The sequence below is a fragment of the Mirounga angustirostris genome, unplaced genomic scaffold (genome assembly GCF_029215605.1).
Source record: "Mirounga angustirostris isolate CCGP_5_RB_7025 unplaced genomic scaffold, mMirAng1.0.hap1 SCAF_2, whole genome shotgun sequence".
Lineage (NCBI taxonomy): Eukaryota > Metazoa > Chordata > Mammalia > Carnivora > Phocidae > Mirounga > Mirounga angustirostris.
The window spans coordinates 59,126,362-59,137,299 of record NW_026991710.1 but is presented as its reverse complement, the minus strand read 5'-3'; positions in this window follow the sequence as shown (position 1 = coordinate 59,137,299).

The window sequence follows — 10,938 nt, the reverse complement described above, 5'->3', positions numbered from 1 at the left end:
CTGGCAACTAAGCATACCTACTTTGGTGAATTAGCTTTTATATGATACAAAATGTTTAAAGTCTTTTATTAGCTAGTCCTTCACAAGAACCACAGAGATGGAATGGTATTGGGTTGCTTTAATACAGGGAAGGCATTGACAAATCCAGGAAAGTGTCCAAGATCAGATTGCTAAATTTAATATTTAAAATATAAGACCTGCCTGGGTGGCTCAAGTCGGCTGAGCATTGGACTCTTGACTTTGACTCAGGTCATAATCTCAAAGTCTGGGATTGAGCCCCAAGTCTGGCTCCACGCTCGGGGAAGAGTCTGCTTGAGATTCTCTCCTCTCTCTGTCCCTCCCCCTGCTCTCTCTCTCTCTCTCTCTCTCTGACTCTCAAATAAATAAATAAAATCTTTAAAAAAAATAATAAGAGAACTTGAACATGAATTCTATTCTGTCAGATGCCAACTTTTGAAAAAACGGATTTTATTCTAAATTTAGTTATATGGGGCCTTTTTAACAAGTTCCATTTGACTGAAGAATTTATGTCTTTTATGATAATTACTTACATATATGCTTAAATTAAATAATATCATATAAAATACAAATAAAGCACAAATTTCCAAGCAAAATTCTGGGCTCCCTATTTCCCCATAACTTCCATGGCACAGTGACTGTTTTGCTTTTCTCCTTGACCAACAATCAACAGAATACAATGCTATTTAGGCACATGTCTCATTTATTCATTTGTTCAGCAAATATTTATTGAATGTCTCTGTAATGGCATTATTATATTGATATAGGTCAATAGAGATATACAGGTACTTCCCTGAATCCAAAGAACTTTTAATCCACCTAGAGATAAAACAGAGAAAAGGAGAAACACATATTGAATGTAGTGATAGTCTCTTTTATTTAAATAGCCTCTATCATAGACTTTTTAAAAAGGGTCTTTTTCTCTGGATTAATTCATTTTTAATTGAGAAGTAGTTTAAGAATTCAAAATGGAGGGGCATCTGGGTGGCTAAGTTGGTTAAGCATCTGCCTTTGGCTCAGGTCATGGTCCCAGAGTCCCAGGGTCCTGGGACTGAGCCCGCATCTGGCTGAGCCCGCATCTGAGCCCGCATCTGGCTCCCTGCTCAGCAGGGGGAGGGACGTCTGCTTCTCCCTCTCCCTTTGCCCCTCCGTTCCACTTGTGCTCTCTCTCCTGTCTCTCAAATAAATAAATAAAATCTTAAAAAAAAAAAGAATTCAAAATGGAAATTTCCCTTGTCTTTCTTTCAGTGTATAATTAAAGAAGTAGAAAAAAAATAGAACTTGAGAATGCTTTCATGTCTACTAAATAGTAAATTACATTTTCTCATTGATTGACCTGATAATCTGAGGTTATTCTTAAATTAAAAGTGATTCTGGGGCGCCTGGCTGGCTCAGTCAGTAAAGCATGCAACTCTCAACCCCGGGGTTGTGAGTTCATGTCCCACGTTGGTATAGAGATTACTTAAAAATAAAATCTATAAAAAAATAAGTGATTCCAACAGATTTAAAAATTTACATAGCATTTAAATGTTGAATGAATGGTGTGGTTGGCTAATTCGCTGATTAGATGAGCAGAGTCACTAAAAACAATATTTTCTGTTTGTAGTTTAATTTGGATTCAGAACTATAGGTGGAAAGGAACATGAAAGTAGTTATTTGTTCTTAAATCTAAATGAGACGAGCCTAATACTACTACTACTAATAGCAAATAATATTCATAACTAACATTTTGAACTCACTCGGAAGCTTAAGATACATTTGCTTACTTATTCCTCAATGTAACCCTATATTTTATTCCCCCTTTACAGATGAGACTAAGGCAAAAAAGATTAAGAAATTAGTGCAAGGCCCTTCAGCTCATAAGCAACAGAGACAGGATTCAGATCAGACAGCCTGATGCCAGCCAGCACTATGCTCCTCACCACACGCTCCATTGGTTTGATGTGTAACATTTAGTGCCCTGAAAATGCGGGGTTTGCCCTATGTGCCACGCTGTCATATATTTTCATTAAAACCCACGATTCTGGGGGTCTCTAGTCTCCGATAACTTGCAAAGAGCATTCATGTCCCTTTGCAGATAGTTTTTATACCCTTTTATTAGGAAGAACATCTATGTTGTTATTTTCCTATTAAGGAGAAAATCACACACACACACACAAAGGGAGAAAATCACGAGTGTCAGTCTTCCAGCTTCCAATGTCAAAGCACTTGTTAATCTCACTTTTTTACTGTTCATTGTGCTTATGGAAAACATGTTATTCTAAAAATGTCACATTAAAATGGCATCTGTGAATCTAGCAACGGAATCCTCCGAAAAATGACTCTAGAATCCCAGAATGTAAAAAGATCCAGATACGATATGATCTGAGGAGCTGCCGCTGCTGAGGTTGCTGCTGCTTGGACTTGCCCTGAGTTGTGCCCTAGTAATAGAAAAGCCTCCCCTCCCATCACTCATGCGTGCCCACAGAGCATTAATCACACACGTAGTGATGATGAATTAGGAATGCAGCTATCCCTATTTAAAGCATTGCTGTTTCACATTGAGCTAACGCCTACTTGCTTGTCATCAACCAATCGTGGCCCGCATCCCTGCGGCTACTCCTTCAACATTTTACATTAAAATGTTAACTTTCACAGAGTCATTGATTCAATGATCATCTCATGTTTGGTCACTCAACAAATATTTTATGTCTCATACCATCACAAATCGGCCTTTGAGAAACTTCGCATTGTATTGCTAAATCATTTGTGTGATCATTATAGGATTACATATGGATTTACATGATTTTAGAAGTTTCGAATGTTAATGTTCTTCTTAGGTGTGGAAAAAGGAGAAACTATACACAACAGACATTTCAGCTTGAAACTATCTTGTCTTTCAATCTCCCAAAGTTACCTGAATCAGTTTCTAAATTTAAGTCTCAATAAACTTTACTTTATGAAGACTCCAGGGGTAAAAATATCTAGAAGACAGAATGGAATGCCACAAAAATCCTGGGAGTGTTTTATGATTGATACTCTTTTCTTTGTTTAGCACTACCACTCACAAACAAGAAATTGCTAGCAAAAGCAACAAAACAATAACTATTAAAGTCTTTACTTTAATTGTATTGTATATTACTGGTAAAAGGCAAAAGATTTATACGATCTGAAGAGAAAATACTTGACTTGGAAAATCTCGCCAATAAAATTACAAATAAATAAGATTATACTCTATCTTGCAATGCACCCTCTCTATAAGGAATTATTTATGTAAATTGTTAATATTTTGTTGTTTGGCTGGCAAGACACATGTTCTCACCCATCCATGGCTGCTTGAAAATCACTTGGTCAGCTTCAGAAAAGTAGACATTTGGGCCTTACCTTCCCAGAGATTCTGACTCATTTGGTTTTGAAAAGGCCGCAAGTAAATGTATTTTTACAAACAGACAGCCTGACCCTTTAGCTAAACTATGGAAGAGAAATAATACTAACACACACATTTTAGATTCAAGTTCTAGTCCTGACTGAAAATAAGTTGTTGGATGATCTTGCATGGGTCATTTAACTTCTCTGGGACAGACTCTTCTCGTCCTTAAAATGCAGGTTTGAGCTACACAGTCTCTAATGGAATGGCTTTGTATGACCTCTGTAATATGGTACTAAGATGGAACCACAGCTTTCTTATCTTGCAACTGTGCCTTTTAACATTGAGCAATTTTAAGCAAGTGTGTAAAGGCATTGGCTTAAATATCTCAGAGTGATCACAGAGATAATGTCCTCAGGATATGCAAAAGTAGTTCATCTTATAAACAAGTTTCTCCAGTTTTCTAAAATCTTTCCTCAACCTCCCCCGGATCTTCACTTAGGCCTTGTTTTCCTTTTTTTTTTTTTTTTTTTAACTTCTTTCCTGGGGCACCTGGGTGGCTCAGTCAGTTGAACATCCAACTCTTAATCTCAGCTCAGGTCTTGATCTCAGTATTATGAGTTCAAGCCCCATGTTGGGCTCTAAGCTGGACATGGAGCCTACTAAAAAAATAAAATAAAAAATAAAACTCTTCCCTTTGCTCACAACTCAAGAATCATGAATTTCATACACACACACACACACACACACACACAAACCTGGGAAATTAGAAACTAGAAAAGCTAGGTCCTGTTGCAGGTAAAGAGGACTGTATTATTAATGACCCAAACCATATTCATAAAGAAAGTTTCACTTTTTTTTAGAGAGAGAGATTTTATTTATTTATTTGACAGAGAGAGACACAGCAAGAGAGGGAACACAAGCAGGGGGGAGTGGGGAGCCTGATGCGGGGCTCAATCCCAGGACCCTGAGATCATGACCTGAGCCGAAGGCAGACGCTTAACGACTGAGCCACCCAGGCGCCCCCAAAAGTTTCACTTTCTGATGGAAAAACCAATGTAAGGCTTAGAGATAATTGTTTCTGTCTTTCATTCAGCTCAGTATTTTCATGGGACTCAAATGAGATAAAGTTTAGTAAACCTGTGATATTGATTGCTGATATTAATAAATATCAGACATGTATTTAGTGCCAGGATATCTAACAAAGTCAAAGAAGTTTAGAGGACAGCCAGGCTGGTGCTGCATTCCTGAAGCAGAAAGAGGAAGTGGGAGTCCCAAAGAGGAGGCAGACACATCATTAGATGAAACAGTGAGGTCAAGACAATAGGAATGGAGGAAGAGATTTAGCAATTATGAGGTCACTGGTAACCTTTCAGGAGAAAGTTCAGTCGAATAGAGAGGACAGAAGTCAATACCAAATATTACTATCGGAAATGTGTCTTCTGTGAGCCTCAACACGGGCCTCATAAATGGTCAAAACCAAGTGTAAAACTCATGTAATAGAGATGATAGTGTGTATGTGTGTGTGTGTGTGTGTGTGATACAAACAACAGATCTTTCATACATACATGTATATGTACACACATAAATATTTATACGTATATATAGTATTCTGTTGTGTCTTCAGTGGGGACAATAACTGACTCTAGAGAATCAGACATGAGTCAACTTCCTCAGTCTTTATACGGTGCTATGGAACATAAACTGACTTGGACTTCCAACATAAAATCAGAAAAATGATGACAGGAAAGGAATATCAGTGTTGTCATTCCTTGATGCTACTTTCAAGTTCCTGAGGCTCTCGGACTGTCAATCCAGACTCAATATCCTTCAAAACGCCTCTCATCTCACCAATCAACCCCACAAACTCCCTGGTGCAGGATTAATTTTCCTTCCTCTAAGGGCATCTCCTAACACATACCTCTTTGTGAAATCCAGTTATCATTCTACCTTTGTACCAGAGGAAACAGTATTTCCGATCGATTCTTCCCGGTTTAGTGCAACTGCATTCCTTAGACTTTATGAAAAATGAAGTTAAATAAAACCCAAGCTCTCACCAAAAGAAAACCTGAGTTTTACATGAATCTTGAGCCAATTTCCTAGGGGCGTTCCGTACCCTCCCTAGATGACAGAGTGTGTCTTTGGATTTGGAAAGCATATCACCCACGTGGCTGTGGGTTTGCAGCTACCCTGTGCTGGTCGGTCTCGCAGGTAATATTATGGCCCCAAAGATGAAACCTTCTGCTCTTGGTTACAACATCTGCTGTGCCATAAAACTTACCAGTTCTTCATGCATTTGCTTCTTTGCTTCTCCCACTAAGAGATAAATTGTATGAGGAGAGGATCAACAACTATGCTTATTGAGTAATGTATATGCTGAGCCATGCTCTAAAATATGAAGTTAAAAATTTTAGAACAGTGCCTGGTAAATAGAAGTTCCTCAATAGGTATTGACTATTGTTAACCGTGAGTGGTGATTTAAAAGTTGTGTTCTCTTTATTTTTTTACTATTTTTATTTATTTATTTATTTATTTATTTATTTATTTATTTATTTATTTTTAAAGATTTTATTTATTTATTTGAGAGAGAGAATGAGAGAGAGCACATGAGAAGGGGGAGGGTCAGAGGCAGAAGCAGACTCCCTGCCGAGCAGGGAGCCCGATGCGGGACTCGATCCAGGGACTCCAGGATCATGACCTGAGCCGAAGGCAGTCGCTTAACCGACTGAGCCACCCAGGCGCCCACTATTTTTATTTTTAAGTAATCTCTACACCCAACTTGGGGCTCTAACCTATAACCCTGAGATTGAGAGTTGTATGCTCTACCAACTGAGCCAGCCAGGTGCCCCTAAGGGTTGAATTCGCAATACCAAATTCAAATATTCTTGAAGTTGAAGTGATGCCTTACTTGTGTTTGGCTAACCTGCTGCCTCTAGTTTAGTGTCTTGCATATACTCGGTACCACATACATACTGGTTGAATGAATTTGTTGATTACCAAAGCTGAATTCCATATTATAGATTATAGGAAGAGAAGGAAATTATGTTGGGACTCAGTTGTCCTATATTCGGTAGTGATCAGACATTACTACGTTAATAATTATTGCCATTGTAATTCCTATTATATTAATGATGGGCATATTATCTCAACGAGCTCCTAGACAGGTTTGTTAGACACCTATGAATCAGATTTAGGGCTGATGGAGAGGAAGCCTTGTCCATTAAGCTGCCCTCTTAGCATTACTTCTCTGCATTCACCAGTACCACTCACAAGTCACAATGCCATATGATGGGTTTGGGGTGGACCACTAAAAGCCTATTGATCAGAAGAAATACTTTAAGCAATCTTCAGAATATGCTGAATATTTTGAGCCACACTGAGAACTGGTCAGATGATGAAATGAATCATTTTCAGAAAACACTGCAGTTTCCTTCTACTGGAAACCCACCAAGTAGGAGCTCAACCAACCCAAGACCCTGTGCTCCATGTGAAAAAAGACCTGCTAACATTTGGATGCCTGTTACTACGAAAATGAACACAGGAATGATCCTGAGACCTGAAAGATGAATATATCTGCAATGTCATTAAGAGAAGTGGCATCACAACTCCATGGATTAACTAAGTTATTGTTATTGCCACTCTTTCCATTTGAAGTGTCTGCATCCCTCCCTAATTTACAAGGGACTTAACAACTATGATAGAGGGCATAAGGCAGCCCAAATTCTTCAACAATCTTAGGTTTGACATTAAAACATTTTTTTTGATAGACAGGAAACCATTTTAGGATGGCACTTATAATTAATAAATTATTAAAAATTAAATAAACCATACTGCTTTTTTGACCCAGCTACTTCTTTTTCTTGCTAACAAAGATTCTTGCTTCCAACTTCCTCACTGATTGGCCTATACATGTGTTTCAGTCATAAATTTTTTTTTCTAAATAGAGTTCCATTATTTTATAAAGAGTTGTCATCACAAAACCATTTTACCAAAATGTTATCATTTTCATGAGGTTTCTCAACCTCACGAAGTAGGTAGACTTTTCTTGACTGACACCTGAATCATTTTACATTATGGTGCAGCATACCCAGGAATATATATTCATATATATCTGAAATAAATATTTTAAAAGCAATACTTTATCTTGCTCAGGTGCACTCTTGTTCAGATCACTCAGGCTATGTCTTCTATTTTATTTTATGTGAAAGATTTAAAAAATTTCAGAGACTCATTAAAATTTATTTAATGACACATTGATTGGGTACAATATGCAATTTGGAAGAAAAACAAGTAAATCAGCAGTGATTTTCCTGTGGATCCTGGAGCCCAAGAGCTATGTGAGGGGGTGGGGGACTCAGAGTCTCTTTGGTGGTCAAAGACGGGAGAAAGACCATATGATCCTGGAGTGGATGGCTTCTATGTTCTCACTCTCACTTTTGATAACGTTTTGTTATGTATACAGGTCTTCCACATAAAATTTCATTTAAAGAAACATATCATTGGTTAAAAGGTTTGGCAATTATCTCTGTACATTATAATTTCCTTAACTTATAGGTCAAATTCTGTTAGGACAAAAATCACTGCTTCTGAAATCACTATATAAAATAAAAGATTTCTCATATGATGTTCTGTTTACTTCAAATACTTCAAGTACTCTAGGCACAAAGTTGCAGTAAACTCAAGTGTTTGCCTAGGTCCTTAGAATTTTTTTATAATGCAATTTTCCTTACATTTCCTGACATTTTATATCTGGCATCAGAATCTTGGAATTTATATTATTAGCTTGTGTTATTCTGGTTAGATAATTTACATGAATTTTAATCCCTTTGCTCAAAACTCATTGCTAAATTTTGAGTGATCACTGTTTTTGTTTCTGACAAGTGACTATATGTTATTCTTTAAAGGTTAGGATCGTTTACTGATTGCTTTATTCTTCATGCTTTTTCAGAAAAAGAGCATTTCATTTCAGTCAATGGGAAAATTCTAATATTTCTTTAGACATTATCAGTTCATCAAAAATGGGCAGAAATTGTTCCCAGAAAGTATATGATATTTCAAGCACAAAAGTGACATCCCACAGTTTTAAACTAATTGGAAAGAATTTAGAATGGTTATTAGAACTTCCTAAAACTACATGTCTTTGGAACAAGGACACAAAACCAGTTTATAAAGATGAATCAAGATTGGGAGGGAGTTGGGAGAGGAGACGCATAGGAAGCAAAAGAAGGGAGAGAACTTGTACTGACTGAATATTCACTATGTGTGAAACATTAAGCTAAAAGCATGACACATATTCTTACTTTTAATCCTACAACAACCTACTGAGTAGATGTAATAATCACCAATTTACTGAGACTCAACACCTCCAAGGTCATGCAGTGGTGGAGCTAGGTTTGTTAGATTTCAAATTCCTGGTCTTTCCTGGTATTCCCTTTGCTTCCCAAGACCAGTCTACTGTGCATGGTTCCCTAAGTCACCCTCCTCCCTCCTGCCCAGGCACAGGCTCTCTCACTGATCAGGGTCTGAACCCTGAGCCACATTCTTCCTGCTCTCCCTCTCCTACGTCCTCTTATGGCCAATCCCTTTGTGGCTCCTCCTCCCGGTTGGAGGCCCATCCCACCCTTCAGATTCAGCCTTCTTGTTCCTTAGCTTCCACTTAACCCCAGTTTAGCTTTAACTTTTGACTACACAGCTCGGGTTACTATGCCTCTTGGTTGAAAGCAGTATCGGAGCCCCACTTGGGTAATTCCTCCTACAAGAAAGTCACGTCTCCTCAACTTATGCTCGACCTCCAAGAATAGAGGATTAACACGTATGCAGACACTTCACCTCACTATAACTCAGGCTTTGGTGAGAAAATATTTAGGTCCAAGATTTGAAGGTCTATTTGCATGAGAATTAGAGGAGCTGGAAACTGAGAGGCCCAAAGGAGCAGACTATTTGAGGTGAATAACTCAGAGGGATGAACCCTCTGCTGCAGGGGCATGCAGAGAGAGTCACCCCATTCCCCCACACCAAGTCATATATCGGGAAATGAAGAGGGTCATTCAGAGGGGACGACGGTTGGGTGTCGTTTGCTTGAAGTGGAAAAGAACTTGGTGGTTGTGGGTGAGACACTGCTGGGAGCATAGAAGGCAGAAAACTCAGAATGTTTTCTAGAAGGGTTTCAGAGGCTAAACAGAAAATGCTGGAATAGTGAGTAAGTCAGCCACAAAGCTATAGCATCCAGTTTTGTAGAAAACTGAGAGTACAGGGACATAGTTCCTTTGGGACATAACAACAGATTATAAATGCTGTTGAGGGAAAGGGGATTTCTCCTTGCTTTTCAGCCTGAGTAAAAGAAAACAATGAAGAGCTTTCTTCCAGTGAAGTCTAGATCCTCAGGAATGGAGGTTTGTTGCATCTAGAACCCTACTGACCATCTGGAGAACTCTGGTGTTTAGAATTCCCAAAAGAATCTCCTCTTGTGTAGATCAGAGAAGGACATGGGGAGGGGACTGAATTTCCCCAGGCCACACTAAAGAGGCCTGAGGAACACTTTTTAAAGTGTCTGTCCTTTTCTGGAGGGTGAAGCAGGCTCTATACCTTGTACTTTTTTTATATCCTGCAGCACCTGGTTCTGTGCCTGGAGCGTAATCAATGCTCCATCAATGTTCTTTTTTTTTTTTTTTTAAAGATTTTATTTATTTATTTGACAGAGAGAGAGATAGCAGGAGCAGGAACACAAGCAGGGGGAGTGGGAGAGGGAGAAGCAGGCTTCCTGCGGAGCAGGGAGCCCGATGCGGGGCTCGATCCCAGGACCCCGGGATCATGACGCTTAATGACTGAGCCACCCAGGCGCCCTCCATCAGTGTTCTTCAGGTGAACGAATGGGTTGGGCATTAAATGGGATGACACATGTGAAAGCATGGAGGCAGGGGGAGGGTTAAAAGCATGGACTTGGAACCAGAGTTCCTGGGTTGAAATCCTGTTATTCCATTTACTAATAATGTGACTTTGGCAAGTCACTTAACTTTTTTGTACCTCAGTTTTTCCCTACTTATGAAGTAGAAATAGGGGCGCCTGGGTGGCTCAGTCGTTAAGCGTCTGCCTTCGGCTCAGGTCATGATCCCGGGGTCCTGGAATCGAGCCCCGCATCGGGCTCCCTGCTCAACGGGGAGCCTGCTTCTCCCTCTCCCCATCCCCCTGCTTGTGTTCCCTCTCTCGCTCTCTCTCTGTCAAATAAATAAATAAAATCTTTAAAAAAAGTAAAAAAAAAATAAAGTAGAAAGAATAGTATCACCAGTGTTTTAAAATGTGGGTCTTCGATAAGCAAGAAGTGTTTAAAACTGTGCCTGGCTCCTTGTAAGAGTTCAGTAAAATTTAGCCACTTGGAAACTATAAACAATAGAAGGTTTTCATTGTTTTTACAATGACTGAGATTGGATAAAAGGCTAATGTGATATGGTAAACCCACGGCATCTGATTGTTTCCTAATTTAAGTTTGACTGTTTATTTTCAGTCTCAGAGGTGGTAACATGGAGTAATTTATATTTTGACTTATTCATGAATGTCAGTCGCCAGTGCTGTTAGCC